This window comes from Anser cygnoides, chromosome 6 (assembly GCF_040182565.1).
Source record: "Anser cygnoides isolate HZ-2024a breed goose chromosome 6, Taihu_goose_T2T_genome, whole genome shotgun sequence".
Classification (NCBI taxonomy): domain Eukaryota; kingdom Metazoa; phylum Chordata; class Aves; order Anseriformes; family Anatidae; genus Anser; species Anser cygnoides.
The window spans coordinates 31203872-31225308 of NC_089878.1; the positions used below are offsets into that span (position 1 = coordinate 31203872).

General features: G+C 48.9%; 2 long non-coding RNA genes across 2 annotated transcripts; one reads left to right on the forward strand and one right to left on the reverse strand.

Annotated features, from left to right (window-relative positions):
- Positions 1-5679: 5679 nt before the first annotated feature.
- LOC106045931 (uncharacterized) lies at positions 5680-7270 on the forward strand. The gene is made up of 3 exons (XR_007157910.2): positions 5680-6490; positions 6707-6776; positions 6869-7270. It is a non-coding gene; the product is annotated as an uncharacterized lncRNA (long non-coding RNA).
- A 5359-nt stretch (positions 7271-12629) lies between these two features.
- On the reverse strand, positions 12630-21135 carry LOC136791110 (uncharacterized). The gene is made up of 3 exons (XR_010832392.1): positions 20261-21135; positions 13685-13815; positions 12630-13475 (listed from the first exon to the last, which is right to left on the reverse strand). It is a non-coding gene; the product is annotated as an uncharacterized lncRNA (long non-coding RNA).
- Positions 21136-21437: the final 302 nt, after the last annotated feature.

Consider the following 21437-nt stretch of genomic DNA (forward strand, 5'->3'; position numbering starts at 1 on the left):
TTTTTCCTTTTCTTTTCCTTTTCTTTTTTTTTTTTTTTCGCCTCGAAAGGGGGGATTCTCACCGCGATCTGCGGGAGCGCAAAAAAGAGAGGGGGGTGGGAAAGGGAGAGGGGAGGGGGGGGGGGGGAAAGGGAGAGAAGCGTGCGGGGGCTGCACGGGGGGCTGCAGCCCACAGGTTGCGGGGGGAGCCGGGGGAGGGGGTGGGGGGGGGACGGCGACTTCACGCACTCACTCACACGCACACGCACACTCTTCCCAAAGGGCTGGGAGGAGGCAGGTTGGGAAGGGAGCAAAGTTCCTTGAAAACCAGTGTCCTGCTCTTATTGCATCAAAGCAGCCAGGAGAAAAATAGTAATAATAATAAAAAATAATAATTAATAATAATAAAAAAAGAAAGCCCCGCAGGAGAAGGAAGGGGGGATGCAAAGCTCCCCTTCCCTCCCCCTTTCTTCTGCAGGAGGAGAAAAAGTCTCTCCCGACGCAGCGAGCTGCTGGGAAGCTTGGTATGAAGCAAAGTTGTGTTTCGATCGGCTCTGTTCAACCTCCCGCTTTCCTCTTCCAAGATTTGCAAAGGCAAAAAAAAAAATAAAAAATAATAAAACAGTGGGAAAAAAAAGCCCCCCAAAAAGGCAAAAAATAAAAAGAAAAGGCAAAAAAAAAAAAAAAAAAAAGTTTTCTGCAAAATTAGAGTGGTTGCTTGCAAAGTCTGCAGAGGAGCGGTAAAAACGGGGGGGAAGGAAGGGGGAAAAAAAAATGAGAAAAGAGGAAAAAAAAAAAAATCCACTTTGTAGATCTCCCAACACTTTTCCCCTGGAGAAGTTTCTAAAGAGACTGAATACTGCAGAACAGGCTGTCTTTTAAATAGACTGCCCCTGGCTGCCTGCCAGCCCCTAGCTGCAATTTGAGATCCCAATGACACCTCAGCTTGACTGGGTGCCAGCAGCCAGGGCCCTATCAGTGCACACTCGAGCCGGTGGGGGTGGGGTGCGCAGCTTCTGACTTCTGGGCTTCAAACCCCGGGCAGTGATCAAGGATAATATTATGAGGAGAGACAAGGGGAGGAGGAGGGGGAAGGGGAAGGCGAGGATGGGGAGGGGAAAGACAGGGGAAGAGAAGGAAAAAAAAAAAAAAAAAGAAAGAAAAAAGTTGAGATCTTCACGGTTTAAAAAAAAAAATTAAAAAAAAAAGGATAGAAGGAGAAAAGTGGTTGCAATTGGGTTGCGAGGCAGTTTGGGCTGCGGGGAGCCCGGGAGGGAGAGGTCAGGGTGCTGAGTTTGGGGAGGGAAGAGGGGGGTGCATTAGTAGGGCCTGATCCTGCTGCTCTCAGTCTCGCTTGGGGTGGAGACCCCCGTGCCCTGCCCGGGTGGCTGAGGACCCTCGGCGAGGGGGGAGCGGGTGCGTGCACCCCACCATCAGCTCCAAAGGTGAGATTGGCAGGGAGATGGCTGGGTGGGTGCCAGGGAGCTGCTCTCGCCCACCCTGCTCCCAGGAGGAGCCTTTGTGTGTGTGGCGTGCCCAGCTCTCCTCTCCCACCCGCCCCAGCCTGGGCGAGGGGTGAAAAGGCAGGGGGGGCTTTTCCCAGTGCCAGGCTGTGCCCCTGACACCCCCAAACAGCAAGGGTTAACGCGTCCGGACAGGGAGCAGGAGGGAGGGCTGGGCTGCTTGTAAGAACTGTGTTAGATTCCTCTTTGGAAAAGTTCGCTGTTGCTCAGGGCATGCCAGAAAACAAGGGGAATTTTGCCATGCGAAGTCCAATTTGCACGTTTTAGCTCATTCTTCTTCTGCCTCTCGCCCTGCACAAAAGTGTGTGTGTGTGGGGGGGGAGAAGTTTAAAAATAAAATAAAAAAAAGACTTTGCAGTGCTCATCCTCTGTCCTGGACAGCTTGCGGTTTGCTGCCTTTTGTTCCACCGCTGCATTCCTCAGCGTTACAGCTCTCCGGGCCCTGGTCCTTCGCACTTGCCTCCCTCAGTGCTCATTCATTGCTAGGAGTGGGGAAGCTGGAAGCGTGGCAAAGGGAATCTCCGAAATTGCCTCGTGCAGCCCGGTGGCCAGCCCAGGCAGCTGTGCGCAGGGATGTTACACCTGGAGGAGCGGCTGGGAGATCGCTCCCCAGCACAAGCCCACGGTTATCTACCGGGGAAACTGGAAGGCATCAGGCAATTCTGGGCGAGGTTCACGGGCAATTCAAGTCACCCCCCCCCTTCCACACATGCACACGCTCCTCCAGAGCCTCATATTCCCCAGGTTTCTTTTTAGATCAGGCAGCTATGCAGCTGCATTGCATGGATTTTGCCACTAGAATGCACCCTTATCTATGGTAAGAGGACGGGTGCTTGCTTAAAAACATTAACTCTTTCTTCACCAAAATTTCCCCGCTTAAGACTTTTTTTTTTTTTTTTTTTTTTTTGCACATCTCAGGTGTTCCTTGTTTTACTGCCTTCCTACCCCACGGGAGCTCTGCAGTAAGGATCAGCTCCCTGCCGTCCTTTTTTGACCCCCCTCTTTTCAAAAAAGGAGGCCACATTTCTGAACTTTTTTTTCTCTTTCTCTCAGCCAGCAGGTTTTCCAGAGGTTTTATTTGATCATACCTGAATCTCTGCTTAGATCCCAGTTAACTGCTGCAAAATAGGCACCCTAAGGTAAGAAAAGCAAACCCTTTGGATTTTATCTAGAAGCATTATTAAATGGTTTCTCCAGTTGACACTTATGACTTTTACAGCATATTAATTGCATCCTGCTGCTGATTTTTATGAGGCTCTGCTGCTGGTCTGACTGGGTGCCTTGCAGAAAATAGCACCGGGCAGAGGAGCACTCCTCACCTGGAGATTTGGAGATTTTTTTTTTGTCACTTTGCGACAGGGCAGGAGAGAATTGGCTTTCCTTTTTCTCTCCGCCACCCTGTAAGAAACAGAGTTTACCGAATAATTTCTGCTGCGGAGACTGCAAGAGCATGGAGAGGGGTGGCGGGGAGTTTTCCCTCCCACTCCAGGCTGCAGGACACGAAGCGGCGAGGCGTGTAGGGAGCTGCCTTCATGCAGCCCAGCTGCAAGCCCTGGCACAGGAGAATTGGGCACGGTTGGATCGCTACAGGGCAGGGATCCTGTGAGGCAGCCCCAGGGAAGCTGCCCTAATTTCGGGCTGCCTGGGAGCTGTCTCCCGGGCTTTCAGAGCAGGCCACATCCAAGTGGTGTGAAGTTGTCCTGAGGCCACCCTCGCTTCCCTCCTACGCTGAGTTGCGAGGCTGTGCCGGGACCTTCATCCATCACAGTGCACCTGGAAACTCTGTCAGACGCTCAACCAGGGGAAGGTAAAGTTTTAGCCATGAGACGTGCCCTGATAACAGGTTTTCTGCCAAAATATTTAAGTGGCCTTAACCATGAGGATCCATACTGCTGAGCCCACGGGTAGGGATGGAGTTGCAGATGAACGCTTGGTGTGTGCCGTCATGCTCCTCACAAGGGCTGGCTTCTTGACATTGGTGCTGATGCTCCAAAAAAACCCACTGCCCTGGGAACAAAAGACAGCAATGGGGCAGTGTACGGCTGGTCACGAGCTGTAACAGAGCCCACAGCTCATGAAGATTTCATTTCTCCTGGCTTTTTCTCTTCCAGGGGAGGTCACAATGATGTTTTATGTTTAAAAGACATGCTTTCTTATTTTGGGGGAATGAACAAGAGGAAACCAAGGTTTCTGTTAGTGTCTGCTAATATACTTCATTGCTATGGCCTCTATTTGTTACATATAGCTCCTTCTTGGAAAAAAAAAAAGAAAAAAGAAAAAAGAAGAGAAGTAGTCATTTGGAAAAGAGTTACCATTCTTTATATCTCAGATACGTCACACTTCATTATGATACTCTCTGTAATGTGCAAAAGCACTGACTTTCCTGGGCATGATAATGAAGATGAAACATGTGCTTTAATCAGTTTGGGCTAATCTGTGTGTTTTGGAGGCACTCAGAACATCAAACAAGTTCAGGCAATCTAGAAAGATTAAGGGCTGAATCACAGATACATGAATGAGATTTTTTTTTCTTCTCCCTCCAAAACCACTGTCCAGTTGGTGTAGATCTGAAACTCATTAGGAAAATAATGCTTATACAGGAGATTTTTTTTTTCATGTGCAATTATTAAAAAACACCAACAGGTTGTGAAATCAGGTGCCTCAAGCATCATTACGAAAAGAGCCGATATTTCATCCTTGGTGTAAAAAATCCCAGAGGGCAAAATGACAAGTGACAAAAGTGGAACCGATGGGGCAAGCCTTGGGGAGAAGCACAAAAAGGGAAGATGGGCAACAGCAGGCAGTGCAGATACCAACATGCTACTTCACTTCGCATGGAGACCGGGTTGAGAGTCAGGCGTAAAATCGGATTCCTTCCCAAGATGTTTGTCCATCTCTTGGATGGTGCCTCCATCCCTGCTATGCTAACCCCAAGAGGTGTTCACAGCTTCACGCCGGGAGCCCCTTTCCAGCAGGCGCGAGCAGCCCGCGCTGCAGCGGTGGGTGTAGTAGAGCTAGCGAGGGCTAGGTGGCATACTGGATTCGCTGGAGTCACCTCCAAGGACTTCCTTCCACATCCAGCAAGGGCTAGGCTGAATGAAATTATCTCTTTGCAGGCAGCTTTCTGTGTCATTAAAAAAACAAAGCAACCGATGCTTCCAGTGAAGACAGCATCAATGTTTTGCTTTCTAACATGCCTCATGGGGGTATCAATTTTAAACCGCATGTAGGAATGGAGTCTCCCCTCACCAGATCAGCGCCTGGGTGTTCTGCGTGCCTGGGTTGGCTCCGTTTCACGTTATCAAGGCTCGGCTGCCAAGATTTCCAGCGATGCCTGGTGACTGGGGTGCCTCCATCTCCCATTGCCACCCGAGTCACCTTGCAAGGTGTGGGGGACATCAGCTCCTGCGCATCGCAAGGCCCTTTCGCAAGAGCCAGAGCTTAAAGCCTGTACTGGATGTTTAAACGATAGAGGCAGAACTTGCTCAGGGGACAAATTCCTCTTGCCTGAGCACAGACAAAATTAGTTTCTTTTGCTAACAGGGAAAAGACAGATGTTTCATCACGAGCAGACAGCAGAGGTTCCCCTTTGCGCCTTCCCGGCCGGTGCAGAGAGCTGAGGCCTTTGCCTCGCTCGAAGGGCCTGAGCGGGGTCCTTGAGCGCGGGCAAGTGGCTCGGTGTCCCCCGGGCACACACGTGGGGCCATTTTCCCCCTCCCAGGCCCACGGGCACGGGCCTGCGTACGCGGTTGTGCTTGCTGGGGATGTCAGGGCAGCGCAGTTTGTCTCTGGGGAGGAGGCTGGCCTAGTTCCAGAGGCTTGGGAGGGCCGGGGAGGAGTTGCAAAAGCAGCTTCGTCTTCCCCTGTCTGCCACAGGGCCGGTGAGGCTCCTGTATATCAGAGGGAACCGGGTGGGTTCAGACGGCTGCCTTCGAAAGCGGTTGGGAATCTTCTTGTTGAGGTGCTCGGCAAGCTCAAAATATCCCCGCGATTCGCTCGCTTTCCACCTCCACCTTCCCCCGCTCCGTGCTGCCCACATTCTTTTTTTGTTATTAATTGTTTTAGATTCAGACAATGCCTCTCCTTTGGCCTCAGGCAGGCGCACTGGCTGAATCACTAGAACACTTTAACACACATCTGCTGAGGCAGCAAAAATCGGTATCTCTCCTGCTCTCCTTTTTTTTTTTTTTTTCTCTCCCTTTCTCTGCCTCTCCAGTATCACAGTCAAAAGGTGACCGAGGCACAAAGTAGAGCTGGAATTGGCTGAAAAGAGAAAGTGCTCCCAGCTGAAGGGCAGAAAACACCTGCATCTAATAAAAACAAATGAGAAACATCATCAATAACCAGTAGAAAAAAAATGGCATAAATAAAAGGAAAAGTACAAATTCAGATGGTCTCTGGGAAACTTGAACAGATGCCCCAGCCTGCTGGCTTCTGGAGGTATTGTCTAGTTATTTGCCTTGTGATGCAGTGAAATACAGAGGGTTGCCATGTCTCTCTGGCATAGAGTAAGGAGCTTTAGAAACTTTGCTGATGCCACGGTGATGGGTGGCTCATAAATAAGTCAGATTGTTTCCCTGGGGGGACAGGGGCGTCTCCTGGAAGAAGCAAGCATCCTCTGAAGGGCTTTCCTTTTGTCCCCCGTAAGGCATTGCACATTTTGCTGGGAGCATTAGGAAAAGGGTTTAGGGAAGCAAGCATGCTTGGAATTGACCAAGCAAACAGAGGTTTCTTACAGGTGTGCTCACTGTGATGTGGGGAGGCACTTTGCCTCCATGATCATGTACCTGCCGCCTGGCCCCATGAACTCGTGATAAGCGGTGGTTTACCTGCAGGAGATGACTCCTGACTGTGACCATCAGCTCCCTCCAAGCCTGCTGTGTCTGCTCACTCCTGGAGAGGTGTAATTTTCATAGAGAGCCCCGGGGTGGATATCTAGCTGCACCATTGAGAGGAGAGGCTATGGATGGTTTGGAGGCTTCCTAAAGGTGAGGAGACATGACCTTTCCAGCCGGGCTCTGAGGAGAGCTCAGAAACCAGGCTGCCTTTTCTGCTGAAGTGCTGCAGAGGTTCCCTGGGGACATCCAAAATACTTGGGGTTTTGGGGATGGGAAGAACTGCCCGTGCCTTTTCATATTCCTTCTGACTAGGGAAAACTCCTTCCTTTCTTCTCCCTTCAGTTAGCGCACCTTGATTTCTTGCAGAACCTCCTGCTGTGTGATCAGATGTCCGTGTATAGCCTCCTTTATTAAAGTTGTGCCACTCAAAGGACAGGTGAGATCCTCACCAATTTAATCCAGGCTGAGGCTTAGGCCCTCAGCCTCCATGTTGTGAAAGAAAAATATCCTGTCTCCATCCCATCCCAGAAACTCACCCGGAGCCTCATCCCTGAAGGTCTGCAGAGCGCTGTAAGGTCAGGAATACGTGTAGTCTTTTGGGGTCCTGCTGAGACGGTGGGGACAGCAGCTTCTGTGACGGGGACGTAGGCTCATGCAAGACTTGATGGAGACGGACCCAAACCAGAGGGGCCCACAAACGCTGCTTGGATACATCCTCTTCTTAGCCGCCAGTAACTGGCCTGGATGTGGGCTCATGATTATATCCCTGAAGTAATTCCCTGGACTTCCCCTTGCCCCCACTCTATAATTATTCAGAGTTATTTTCTAATGGCTGTCCTGCCACTTGTTTTCTTTCTGGCTTTCTTCTTCTTCTGAGTAATGAAAACACATCAGTGGCCTTTTTCCAAGAACAGTTATTAAAGCAATCACCCCCGCCTGTCCCCCTCCCCTCGTTTAAAGCCTATCAAGCTCCATTGGATTTGTGGCCAGCGTTTGCATCGAATTACTATTTTGGGGTTGCCAAAAAAAGCACAACCAGAAAGTTTTTGGGGAAAAAAGTAAAAAAAGTTTTTTTTTAAAAAAAAAGTGGAGTAGAGAGAAAGTTATAATCTTCCCAGATCACTATTAATTACGTTTACAATAATTACACTGTTCCGGACGGTTACACTGCTGACATGCAGGAGGATCAGCTCTTGCGGGGGAACCTGTGTGTGCATCTCATCTTTGCCTTTCCTCTAGAACAAGACTCGCAGCTGATGCTGGGATGCCTCCATCCCCAGCAGGCTGGAGAGGATGATGAGGGTGAATGGTTTCACCCACTCAGAGGCAAAGCTTGCTCCCATGAATGGGTCCCAGCTCAGCTTGCCAGTTCGCCTTCTCTGAGGCCACATTTCAGTGTGATGTTTTGTTGGCCCATTCCCCTGACACTCCTGAGCATGAAAGAGGCTGGATGCAGGACTGGGGGTAACTGTCTAAAGCTGTTGTCCAAAGCAAAGAATAATTAAGGGACACCACCACCTGGTCATGGGCTGAGGTTGCCTCTATTCAAGTCTCCCAGGAATTTGCCCTTGCATGGATGGGTCTAATGCTCAACCACAGAGATTTCGAGCAGCCCTGGCGTGTCAGACCATTGCTGATTTAGCCAGAGGGGTGTAGCGATTAGGGAAGAGAGCAGAGATGTCAAAAAGCATGAAGCTCTCCTCCAACCAGCCCCTTCTCCTGATGACTTTCTGAAGCCACCATCCTCCCCAGTCTCTTGCAGTGCTGGGATCCCTAACAAGTCTCTCTCTTGCACCGCAGTGCAAGTTATCATCTCCTCTCCTTGCCTCTGCTTGACAGTTCCTACTTGAAACCCCCCTTCTCTTGTCCCAAGACAGAGGTGTGGGGATGTAAATACGCATCAGAAGCAAAACCTCAAAGGCATTAAAATAGCACGTTTTGACAGTGACCCAGTTATCTGTGTTTTCAGAGCTGTCCCACTTCAGACCCATCAAAAGCTTTGGATCCCACATATTCTCACCTGGAATGTGATATATTTCATCCCTTACACCAAATGCCTTCCCAGAAACGGCATATCACACAGACCACTCGGTGAAGAGCACAAACACCCACTTACCAGTGGGGAAACATTTTTATACAACATCCACTTCATCTCCAGCCTGTGAATGCTGATCCTCAAGGGTAAGCTAAAATAATACTGACTCTTGAACTAAAATTCATAACTCTCCTGGCTGTGACAAATCACGGCCTCAACAAGAGATATTCATTTTATGGCATATTACAGCTTCTCTTACAATTTACCCGTCCCCCGGGATCCTAAAGGCAGTAATTATCTGTCTGTCCATCCAGGACCAACAGCCTTCCCTCCTCCCCTTTTCCAGCATCCTTTTCCACTCTCCAGTTGCCGGCTCCCTTAACGCAGGCAGCTGCAGTCATCAAAGTTCTGAGCCATGTGTGGTGTTCGTAAGCCAAGGACAGATTTCTCCTGCACTCCTGACAAATGGCTTGCAGCAGCGCTCCCAAACTGTTGCCCCACTTCTGCTGTAGTAGCAAAAGCACAGAGGTCAAGAGCTGTGGGATCTGCTAGCAGGCTGCTACCTTAACTCCCTCGCCTGGCTGGTGAAGGGAGACATTTTCACCCTGTGAACAAGACGTCCTTTGCCTTGCACTTTGCTTTCGCTAGGAAACATCCCCACTCCTGTTTCTGCCCTTCTTGCTCTCCTGGTGGAGCTGAGCGTTGCTCACGGATGATCCAGCAAGTCTTTGCCACCTTCCCAACCTCTGCGTGCCCCCTGACAAATGGCCCCTGGGACACACTGGCCCAAAGTGTTGAGAGTGGCCCATAAAACCTTGTTCGAAAACCCATAAATCATTGTTTCACTCAGTATTAAAAGAAATACTAAAAATGTGGTATTAAAACATATATATAAAATTATATTTACTAATATATATATATATATAAAGGGCACATATGCATTATATATATATATAAAGTATATATATTTTTTTCATTTACAGGTATTTCACGTTAGGCTCAGAGAGAGAGGGAAAGGCAGATGCCTGTGCACTGGGTTGATGCTGACTCCTCGGAAAAGCCATCGGGAGGGTAAGCAGAGAACACAAACGCCTTGGCCAGAGCCAGCACCCTCACGGAGCTGTGCTGGGAAATGGTTACGATTCCTGCGCTTCTGCAGCCCGGGGAAATGCGGTGACTCAACACGCTCGTGCCAGTGGGCGACATCTCCGTGTCGTGATGCGTGTGAGCGCATCAGGAATCAATTGAGTATTCCCCCCGTGCGTCAGGCTGACAGGAACTCACTCAGACCAGAGGCATGCTCCGGCACATGTGACGTCGCGTCTTTGAAGGCACTGCTCGCAATGGTTTCGGGAAAATGCCAGCCAACTGTGGGCTGCTTGGCAAGAGGACAATAACGGGAACAGGGCAAGGAAACTGAGCCCTTCTTTGATAGGAAATTCCAGGAGAGCTTCTCCATAGCAGTGGGTCTCATGACTTGCTGGGATGCATGGCCCTTTGGTCACCATCCGCCTGTCTGGAATGAGTCTGGTGTGAATGATGCCCCTAGACACTGGGCTTCCTCTAGGGCAGCTAACTTGCATTTCAGATGAGAGCCTGGGGATGAACAAGTATATGCAAAAAAGGCATCAGAGGGATATGGGCTCGAGAGGAATGAGCAGCAGCTTAACAGGGTAGACGTAAAAGAACACAGTGCCATGAGGAGCAGGCAAGTTGCGAGAGTTAGGAAGAGGAGTGGGGTTTTTTCCTTTCCAGCAGCATGAGCGAGCTGGAGAGCTCTTTCTTGGTGCTGACATGTCACATTAGGAAGCTGCACAGCAAATGAGCATCCTGGCAATGGCACCAACACTGCAGACATTCATATACCAGCATGATGGATTCTTCCTCAGAAGGACAAGAACTTAATCTATGAACAAAATGAATAAATTTCAGCCAAAGGAAAAAAAATCATGCCTCCCACTTGCCTTCATTTTTATGGCCCATTTGCATGCTTTTTCCAGAGTTTTCAGCAGCCTCCTCAATCTTCCTGCAGAAATCCCTCAGGACAGCCTGATCCAATATAAACTTTACTGTAGCTGCTTTCCCAGGTGACTGGCTCCTGTAGCTATTCTCTCTGCTCTAGCTCTGCCCAAAGCCACTACTTGCTGCCAAATCCTTGATGTTTTTCTGAGGTCCCCATGAATAGCACATGTGGCTTGATTTCCCATCTTTTCCTTTAAGCCCCCTTTGTCTGCCTCTTGCAGTCTCAGGTTTTCAAAGAGTGGGCAGAGTTTTCCAGGCTTGCACTGTATGTCTTGCAGCCCACAGGAAGCCTCCTAAATCTGAACATATTTCAAGTGCAGTGGTGCTAGATGTCGGAGGGGTCCCATCTCCATCCTTCCACCACCTCATCCTTGACTTTACTCACGCTCTTCCAAGTCAGTGTTGTAGCCCCTATGCCCTGACAAACCATGCTTGGAGACTCCACCCCAGCTCTCCGTACATACCTAAAAGTTGGCTGTCTGGCTGAACGTACCCGTTGCGCTTCTTCATGGTTGAAGACAGGCGTGAGGGATCTGGGATCCAACTTTTTTTGGATGCTGAGAAATGCTGTCCTTTCCAGGACACTTGACTGAATGGTGACTGCTCCAGTGCCCTCAGGGCTAAAGCCTTCAGTCCTTCCTCCAAAAGAGTCCGACTTTTGTGCCTCGGACTGCATGGCTTTTCCAGCAGGCTCAGGAGCCCTTTGGCCAAGGGCTGCTTGGCTTCCAAGGCCAGGCAGGGACGGATGGCTGCGGCCACCTGGGTACGGCTGCAGCCTGCATGGGATGGCTTAGGCTTGCTCATGCCCACATCCATTCCAGCTGGTGGGTGAGCCAGAAAGGCTGCTCTTGTAGCTGAAAGGGTAGCTGGAGAGTGGCCGTGGACAAAGTTTGGAACGAGGACTTCTGTTCCTGGAGCGTCCTGGACACAGTTTTAACTGAGCAGGATACATGTGGCTGCCGAGTACCAACACTAATCTTTTTCCCCTCTACCATAACCAGTTTCCATAAGCATTATGAAGCTCAGGAAAAGAAGAAACAAACAAACAAACAAACAAACAAAAAGAAGAAGAAAAAAAAAAAAAAACCCAAACACAACCCTCTGTGGAGGGAACAGATTAGTTAAGCGAATACATTTCCTGTACATCAAATGGGTGAAGACATACAGGTTTCCCGGTTTCCAGGGCACTGTAAAATGAAACACAATAGGAAGGAGGAATGAGATTAATGGGAAAAACGTCACGCTCTGCTCTCAGCCAGAGCAGCCGCACCAAAAACTGCAGGACCACGCCAGTGGAGCTACGAGCAGGATTTTGCCTTGAATCTGTTAAATGAGGACATTACCAGAGTACCAGATTACACAGCCGAGTTCTCCGAAGCAAATCCTGCTAAAGCAGAAAGGATTTGTTAGAAGGCTGCAAGGTCAGGGAAGCAAGATTATTGGTTTAGCAGCCTTCTGCTGTGCTGGGGACCCCAGGCAATGGCAAGTGTGGTTCTGCCCAGCATTTCACATCTTTTGCTTTGTCATTTAAAAACTTGTGAAAAGGAGAATGAGACGTTCTCCTTTCTTTCTCTTCAATATTTGCACAGTTGGAATCACTCTTGCTCTGTGCTTTTTTTCCCCCCCCTTCAGAAAACAAGTGCTTCAATGCCCTTATTTTCTAAATAAACTGAACATGCCCACACAAGTGCACCCACGAATATTAGCAGCCCAGAGCGCATGACCACAACAACGAACCATTTTGTCGTGCAGCGTTCATGAATATCGTGTTCATACCAGCCGAGCCCCCTGCTCATAAACAGCTCCATGGCTGCTGTTAACCAGCAGCCCTCCACTAATAATCTACCCTCTTCAGCCTCGTACCCTTGGGTGACCTCCCGTTAAAAGACCCCACTATCGCTGCACAAATTGGCCACAATTAATCAATGTAGCTCAAGGATTGCAAATTACTTTCACCTTTGCCAGCCCTTGTTTTCAAGGGACCCTACAATAACAAACCAAGTTCCACTGCTGGCAAAATAGTCACATGTATATATATACACACATACACACACACTTTTTTTTTTCAAAAACACCAAAACAGCTAAATAAAATCTTATTTTATTTTATTTTTTTTATTTTATTTTATTTTATTTTATTTTATTTTATTTTATTTTATTTTATTTTATTTTATTTTATTTTATTTATTTTATTTTATTTTATTTTATTTTATTTTATTTATTTTTTTCCCAGTCCTTTCTTCAATTGAAACTTATAGCCCGAACTTTGATTAACATTAGCACAAAGACACCATATTTTTGGGGAAAAGACAGAGATCAATTTTAACAGGCTATGCGCCCAATCAGGAAAAAAAAAAAAAAGGAACTCCCAATGACATAGCTCTGACCCTATAAAGGCTTGTGCTGCTGTCCAGTCCAGGGGGATGTCACCCGCCTTATGTGTGGACATGTCCCCTTCTGGTGTGGTGCCCACCCTAAGGACTACAAGACGTTATGACAGCCGTGACGGGGGTGCTAAGCAGTTAAATAGCATGGGCAGGCACGTGCTGGTGCTTGAGCCCCTGTCCTGTTTAATTTGCTTGTGCAGCTGCAGCCACAGCCTCTGGTTTGCAGCACCCCTTTCTCAGGTGGCTTTGCTGGTGGCTGGGTCCCTCTATCCTACAGCGGGTACTTCATTTCGGGCGCTCTCCTCTGCCTGGTCACCAGTTTTCACAAAACATGTGGAAATGTTACAACCCTGAGGACCCCGCAGTGTTGTCAGTTTTGGTTACAATGCGCCAGCGTGTTGTGAAGCTATTGCAAAGTCACGGAGTGGCAGAAGCAGAAATGCCCCTACTCCCGAGTGTCACAGCGTCGTGGTGGCGTTTTATCCTTCAGAAGCCTCCGCCAAAGCCGCAGTCTGGAATTTGTCCTGCTTCACCTTGTTTTAGCACCTGGGGTTAAAACGAATTTCAAAACCAGAGGGAAGCACAAAGAGCTGGCACACAGTGGGGTCCTGGCTCTGATCTCTCCAGAGCCACTGACTCACTCTGTGATCTTCAGCAAGACTGTTGACCTGCCTGTGCTTTGTGCTACACAGCTGGAAAATGGAGAAAAAAAAAAAAAGGAAAAAAAAAAAGCAATGGGAACTTCACTGAAAAGAGCAGATGCAGAGATTTTCTAGATAAACAAATCACCCAAACCCTGCCACTCCAATTCCCTCCCCCCCCATCCTGATGTCTTCTTTGCACCTTATAGTTCAAGCAAGAAGCAGTTTAAAGTGGAAAGTCTGGGGCTGTGTTTTCTTACATGTCCTGGATCCTCCTTTAACTGTGAAAATGTTCAAAGTGAAAACTTGACCTGGCAACAGTTTCTGCATGACCTCGCTTTGGCTGTGAAATCCACTTCAGCTTTGCAGGAGCAGATTTTTATAGTCTTCTCTGGTAAAGGAACAAAAAGATTTTTATTATTATTATTATTTTTCTTCAAGAGGAAACTTCATACAGGCTGTGTGTTATGCTTTCTCCCAGCGCTCAAGGTCAAATCAGCAGTTCTCTTCTCGCTGTTCCCCACTCACTTTATATCACCCAAAAAATAAATCCCTTCCCCTCTCTCTCCCTACAGATATTCCCCAGCAGTGGCAGCAAGAAATGACAGAAGGGCGAGCAGGCAGCGTGACATTCCTGCCATTGCAGCCGCACAGGGTAAAGCCTCACATCTAGGCAAAGGGATCTCGTAGCTTTAAGTTGCTAATTATAATGCCTAAAGGCAGTGTGACAAATGCTGCCTCCTAATTCAAAGGAGAAATGATCCACGGGATCCCTGTGCTATCCAGGGCTCCCAGGCCCAAATTCCCTATAGTGCGAGTCACGGCACTGGGGATAAGCACCACTAACCTCGAGCTCGAGGGTGGCCAAAGCCACTGCTGGTGAAGATTTGGTATGAGTGCTGTCCAGCTCAGTAGTTAGTGCAGGATCAGGAGCTGTGGCTGAACATCTGGGGCTCAGCTGGAGCTAACTCGAGCCTCCTAAAGCACCCCCATGCCAAAATGGCCTCTGCTGAACACTGCTGTAACTTGCTGCAGGCCGTGTTTGCCAGGGCACTGCATGCAGCACCAGCCATGTACTGGTCGAGAAAGCTTTATTTTTTTTTTTTTTTTTTGCAGAAAAGGCTTCCTGCTGTGTGGCAGCGGCTGTTTGCATGCACAGCTGGTATTCCTCGCAGCTTGGCCAGACCCACAAGCGCTTGCAGCTCTGCAAGTGAGGATTTATGTGCTGCGGCTCTCTTACAAAGTTGAACTTTAGGTGATAACAAATTCTGAATGATGTGCTAAAAAAGCAACAGATATGCAATAAAGGCTGATCCTAACCTGAAAAGTCTTTCCCTCCTGGTCTGACCCTTGGAAAAGACAGCCTGGTCTCTAACACTGACCTTCCCCGTGGCCGTAGGCAAGGCGTCTCAACTTCTTAGCCTCATATGGTGGGGATAATAGACATTGACTTTTACTTGGCCAGCTCACACCTGTGTTTTCTGGGCTTGGCTTGGGGCACAGCATGTGCCAGGGACTGTTCCCTGTAAGGCTTGTGAAGGTGACTACTGCAGCATGGAGGAGGGAAGGGAAGGGAATTCAGCTGCGAGCCAAGCTGAGCTGGCTTGTGCCAGTCAGACTGCAGAGCACGGTCCCCGATCTCTTAGTTACAGGGATATATATGGCCTGCATTTCCAGGACTGTAAATGAGACATCACATCATCAGGGTCAAGAGAGTAACACACTAAGGAAAGCGATACAGGCCAAGGACATATTACCGTATTATCTTATTATTCCTCTACACTCTCTTTCAATCAGACTGTGTTCCCCGTGCAGCTTTTTACACGATTATGGGCTCCTTGGGGGCAGAGACCATCTTTTAGCTACATTTGTGCAGCCGCAGAAACAATGAGGTCATGTCCTTGATGACGACTTCCACACACTAGCGATGCTAATGATGCCTGGATGCTTGTGGGGAGGACGAAGGAGGGCTCCCCTGCTGAGATACTACTCGACAGCCGAGGCAAAGGTCTGCTCGCTTGCCTCACTCATTCCAAGTAGGTGGAGGTTTGGTCGCAGCCATCCAAGGAATGCCTGTATGACATTTTGCAGCCAGACAGTTCATTTCTCTGTCAGAGATGTTCCCACGCTGGGAAATGTTCACCCACAGCTCCACCTGCTTGAGCATTGCCCCTGCCACCAGAAGGGTTTGTGCCCACATGTGACTGCGATGTGAGGTCCCGGGGAAGGCTGTCAGAAGTCTCGTTGAGGCAACTTTTTATTAGGTGTTGGATGTCATAGCAAAGGGTTACTTTCCCTATAAAAGCTAATGTAGGAAAGAATCATGCTGTCAGCTCAGCCCTCCTACAAACCGCTGGCAGATTGAGTTCATGAGGGGAGCGGAGGTGGTGGGATGAACCACGCTGCGTTACTGGGCATGGCCAGGTGAGCTGCAGAGCTTGTGAAGCCTGCTTCTTGCTAAGAGTTTGACGTGTGAGGGGGCTGATGTTGCTGATCCTCCTGCACAGCTGGGGCACCTCATCGTTGCTTTGATATTTTCTCTTCCTCCCTGCTCCATCACCGTGACACTGATGGCTTTGGGAGGACTCTCTTCTCCCCACATTTGCAAGCAAGCTCTTCTGCAACACCTGTAGCATCCATGCTTGTCTTTCTGGCCCCTAGCTAATGTGCAGTGGCCCTTCCTTCTGCCCACCATTCACCCCCCTCTGCGCTCCTGGCTGCTTTAAGCAGAAAGGGGTGAAGTGGTTTAGGGAGGGAGGGAAGCAGAGCAGGGAGAAAGGAGTTGGAGAAGCCTGAAAAGGCCATTCAGAGGTTCCCAAATGGGGTCACGTCTGTGTACAACTTACTGGGCCATGCTTTACAGGCATTGGCAGGCTCTGATGGAGAGACACTTAGGGGAGGCATAAGCTACTATGAGCAGATGCCTTCCTGTGCATTTCCCCCAGCAGAGCAAAGCAGAATGGTGCATGAGTGTTACACAGGTCTGAGAAATGGGTGATAAAAACTCATTGTGCACTGGCCTGTAGCACATGCTGGGCTTACTCACCCTTGATAGTCAGACACTTGTCAGAGGGGGTGAACTGGTAGGAGAAACATAGCCATCCCTACTCTACATCCACTTTTTTCCTTGTCATGGGGATCAGAGACTCCTTGGGTTACATTTCTGTACATCCTGCATAGCCCTGCTGCCCTGTACAGATAGGGTAAGACCCTTGAAAAGCCACAAGCGTGTTTGCACAGCTACAGACCACCTGGCGGGTCATGCACTTTAGGGCATTCATGAAAGTCTTGTTGACCAACCCTTCAGTTCTGCCTGGCAGCTTCACACAAAAACCTCTGAAATCAAAGAGAAGTGCAGGACAAGCCCCAGTGACCAGATAAAAAGGAACAATCCCCAGTTAGCACAAGGTGCTGAGCCATCTGTGCTTTCACATAATCCACTAGATGTGGACCTTGGGAGTAGAGGAGGAGCTGGTGTCAGCTTCTTGTGAAACCTACCTACTGCGGTTGGCAGGGCAGCAGGAAAAATGTATGGGATGCTTACAGCTGGACGAGTGTGGCCAGACCCACATGGGTAATGCCATGCCAGGCAAAACAGGAGGGATGGTGAGGAAGGAGGTGGTGGGGAAAATTAGGAGGTATATTGGTATGATCATGATTGTGGGAGGGAATATTTGCTCAGAACAGGAGAACAGGAGAAGCTGTCACATCTACCACATCCTGGTGACCAGGACAGGAGACTGGGTGCTGGGAAGCCCATTGAAACTGAAGACAGTGACTTTTGGGGTTATATTTAGGAGGGGTAACCTCCATCGTGAGCATTAATCCTGCAGTTCAGTGCTTCTCTTTTCCTTCCCCTAGGAATCACCTCTGGAAAAAACCTTGTCCAAGGGGGCTTTGAATTCTGTTTAAGACAGAGTTGCATGTTTCACCTGCTTTATCCAAACCAATCCACACTTTGCATGGTCTCCTTTTATAACAACATTTCTGCATCACTAATCACTGGTTTTGTTGTTGTTGTTGTTGCTCAGATCTGAACTATTTTTGCTTTTCCCAGAGGGAGAAATAAATGCATAGTATTATATTGACAAAGAGGCGAGGTTTATCCTGCATCCAGATGTGCCTAGTAGACAGTTGCACAGTGTGTTGTTTCTGTCTTGCATTATCTTTCAGGCTTTGACCCCAACGGTGCAAAGCTGAGCTCCTCAACCAGCAGCACACTTTGAAAGAGGAACAGAAAAGGAGCAGCCATAGAAAATAATGGTTTCCTGCACTGAGGGCTGGGTGATTGCATGAGACAAGCCCAGGTTTGTATGCTTTTTGTTTCCAGTAGTGCCTGGAGTCCAGGCCCATTGCAGCCACCTGCACACACCCTGATCTTGTGTGCTGCACTGATCTTGGTGCTTGCTCCAAAACCTTCCTTCCAGCATTCACATCTCCTCCTGCCTAAGGTCATGCTCAGACCTGGGTACAAATATCCCACTTGTGTTTTTCAGTGGCTGGATCTACCTGAAGGTGGCTGAACACTGTGACAGATGTCTTGCTGTGCACAGAAACACTTGTGCTGATTTTTTTTATTTTTATTTTTTTTCTGTGTGGTGCTCTATGAGACTGCAGCAGAATATGCCAACCTATGGGAGGCTGGGCTCTCATGTTGAGTGCACTGTTTGTGATTAAAGCTCATAAAATGACCAAAGGCTGTCACCTCTCTTTAGTACGAGATACACAAGCAACAAGGAAAAGGTACTGACTGCTGACCTTGCCATTTTACTAGGCTATTTGCAGCCTTCTAGCTGGCTGCTACCTCTCGCAGTCAGGTTGTTCTCCAGGCTGAGCTATTAATTTACTTGAGAGACCCAGCATCAGACACTTTATTGTAACCCAAACTTGTGACAAGTAATTCATTTTGCTTTGCTGTAATTGGTAGTAATAAAAAACAAAACAAAACAAACAAAACCACCACCAACAACAAAAAAAAAACCACCACCACCAACAGAAAAACATTTCCAGCCATCAGGTATCGATACAAGAGGCAGGCAGCTCAGTTGTGACAGCCCTTTGGAGGAGGAACTGGTGCTTAAGACTTGAAGTGCTCCTGAGTTTTGGTGGTGCCAGAGCCTGGGGCACTAGAAGCAGCACAAGATAACATAGAGAAAGAGAAGCTGACAGCTCTCTACAGAAGACTTGTAAGGAAATGGGCTGCAGCTCCTACCTGAGACGATTTCAAACAGATTTCTAGCTGTACAAGGGCTAACTCCCCCAAGACTGTCGGTCCTTTTTTCATACCTCACTCTGATGTCCATTTCTCTGTCGGGTTTCTGTGCTGTGCTTAGACTTGCTGGGTTCCCCCAAACATGTGGAGCCGAGTGATTTAGCAGCGTGCATGTGTGATTCATAGTTTTTAAGTAAGTGATGAGATTTGTAAGCTATTATAAACAGAAGGGCCCGGACAAATCTTGCTGCCTGGCTGAGCTCTCAGCATCCCCAGATGTGAAGGAGAGGCCATCCTTCCTGCATGCTTGTGTATAACACAAGGGCAAAGAGGAAAGCACAGTAAAGCTTGGTACCACATAACTTACAAGAGCGGCAGCTAATTTGCATTTTATCTAACACTCCAACAGCAAAATGCAATTGCTTTCACACACGCTCCAGGATTCCTACTACATGATCTTGGACACATGGATTTGATGGACAATGAGTTTTGCTGAAGCCCATTACAAATAAGGAAGAAATGTGATGAGCCTCCAAGGAGGTTTTGAGAGCCATGAGTGTTTGTGTGCAAAGGTTTGCATTACAAAAGACTCCTGCAAAAGGTAACCCTGTCCAAGCTCAGGATTTCTTTGCTGAAAGGTTTGTTTTTTTGGCCTTCGGGAGGTGGCCAGTCAAACAGACCACAAATGCTGAGAGATGGCCAGGAGGGAGCTGGCTGAGGAGAAGACTTGAAGAAAAGCCTGACCCTGCGATGAAGGCTCAGGCAGTCAGGGCACGGACTGTGCTCATTTTACTCTGGTGGCCCTACTTAGAAACCCTCATCTTGCTGGTCATTTTAAATCTTGCTAGTCAACAACAAGTGTTTTAAAATCCGTCTTTCCGTCATATCTAGAGAAGCTGTCACAGTACTTCCTGCTTTTTTTTTTTTTCCCCCTTATTCCTGAGGACAGAAAAACTATCCTAAAACTGAGTCCTATTTCTGGCATGTTATCAGCAAAGCGTGACAGTGGAAATCTCTGTATTTCATTATCTCCTTCACCCCCTGCTACAAGGAGCAGTCTGATCCGAGTGTGCTACTGCCAGACCAGTGGACCTGGTGCCCCTGGTCACTGGTAGCCTGTATGATACTGGCTGTTGCACTGGCCCCAGGAGCTAACTTTTCCTGCTCATGACAGCTCCTTGGGCTGAGCTTCAGGCACAAGCTCCTTCTGCTGGAACAGAGCCCTGCACCTCCATCCAAGGACCATCACTTAATTGTCCTCACCCCCAGCTTATTCCAAAAAATCTTCGTTTTTCTTCCCTCTGGGCTCTCGTGAGTGCTGCCGTGTGCAGCTCACCAGCTCTCTCTGCCACCTCTCCGAAGCAGCTGTGGCAGGGACGTGCTTCTGAGGCATGAAACCCTGCTGGAGGAGGGCAGCAATGTAGACAGGTACCAGGAGGGCAGCAACGAGGACAGGTACCAGGACCAACATCCCCGCACTGCCACGCTCACACCTCAGGCAAGCCGACAAACGCCGCTGCAGGCCTACCCTCAGGCCACGAATCCAGGTTCCGGGCTGTTCTTGCAGGCCTCCCTCCCCTTCTTCCTCTCTTGCCAGATAATATGGAACAATATCAGGACTCACGCGTCTCATGCAGGGCCAGAGCGTCCCCTTTCAGCTGCCATTCCCGGGGTGGGTTTGTGTCAAGTGTCTGTCTGTCCTGGCGGGACGCGGAGGCACACCCTGCTGAAGAAACGATACGACCAACGGGCTGCACCTGGGACCGGGACTCGTCACAGTTGGATGGGTTTCTGCTTTCAGACCAGCCTGCTCCAGCCAGCTACACACATCCTCCAGGCAATTTTAATGTTCCTGGAAAGTCCTCCCAAAAACAATCACATCATCCAGATCAGCCGAACATGTGGCCTACTGAACGGCTGCCAAAATCAAATCCATGCGCCTTTGAGAGGTGCTAGGGGAATTGCAGAGACCAAAAGGCGTCACGTTAAACTCAGAGAGTGAGACACGCTGTCTTTGGACAAGCTTCTCGATGAGTCTGCCCTTGGCAAAAACCACCGAGCCCTCTTGGAGAGGAGCACGGCTCTGCAGCGCCCAGAGCCTCCACGGTGCGGGTGAGTGCCTCGGGCAGCTCCTCTGCTTGCTCATTTCTCCTTTTGCTTTTAGCACTCGGCTGCTTGGAGAAATGCCGGCCGCTCCAGCCCGGTCTCCCCAGGAGAGACCACCCAGCGGAGGGGCTGGCTGTCAGGGAGCCCCTCTCGTGCTGGGTTTGGTTACCAGAGCTGGTCTCATCCTTGTGCTGTTAATCCAGTGCTGAGAACAATGGGACCTCAATCCCTGCTTTGAGTTTTAAAATAATGAATAGCAGCGATCGGCATCGTCAGCTGAGGCCAATGGGCCCTATTTGGTGGGGGATGCACCCTAGGAAATGGGTCTGTGGGGCAGCTCAGCTCCACACCAGCAGCCTGAATACGAAACCTGTGAAACCATAACCTGTTGAAAGCCTTCATCCCCAGTCTGCTTTCCCTTTGCATGACACCCTCTGCATTGCCTTGACACTCATGAGAGATTTTATAAGCAAGAATACCAGTGAACCCCAAGGATATTTCGGAGGATGTGTCATTTCCACCTTCCTACAAACAACAAAACCAAACCCAGAATTTCCCCTAGTTGCTTTACTGAACAGGCTTGCTGACTCCTGGGAAATGCACTTGCGTGTTTCCATTGAAGTCTTAAAAGAAAAGGATGAAAAACACATGACCTGGTGTCCTTGCAAAGAACTTATCTGATAACAGTCTTCTCC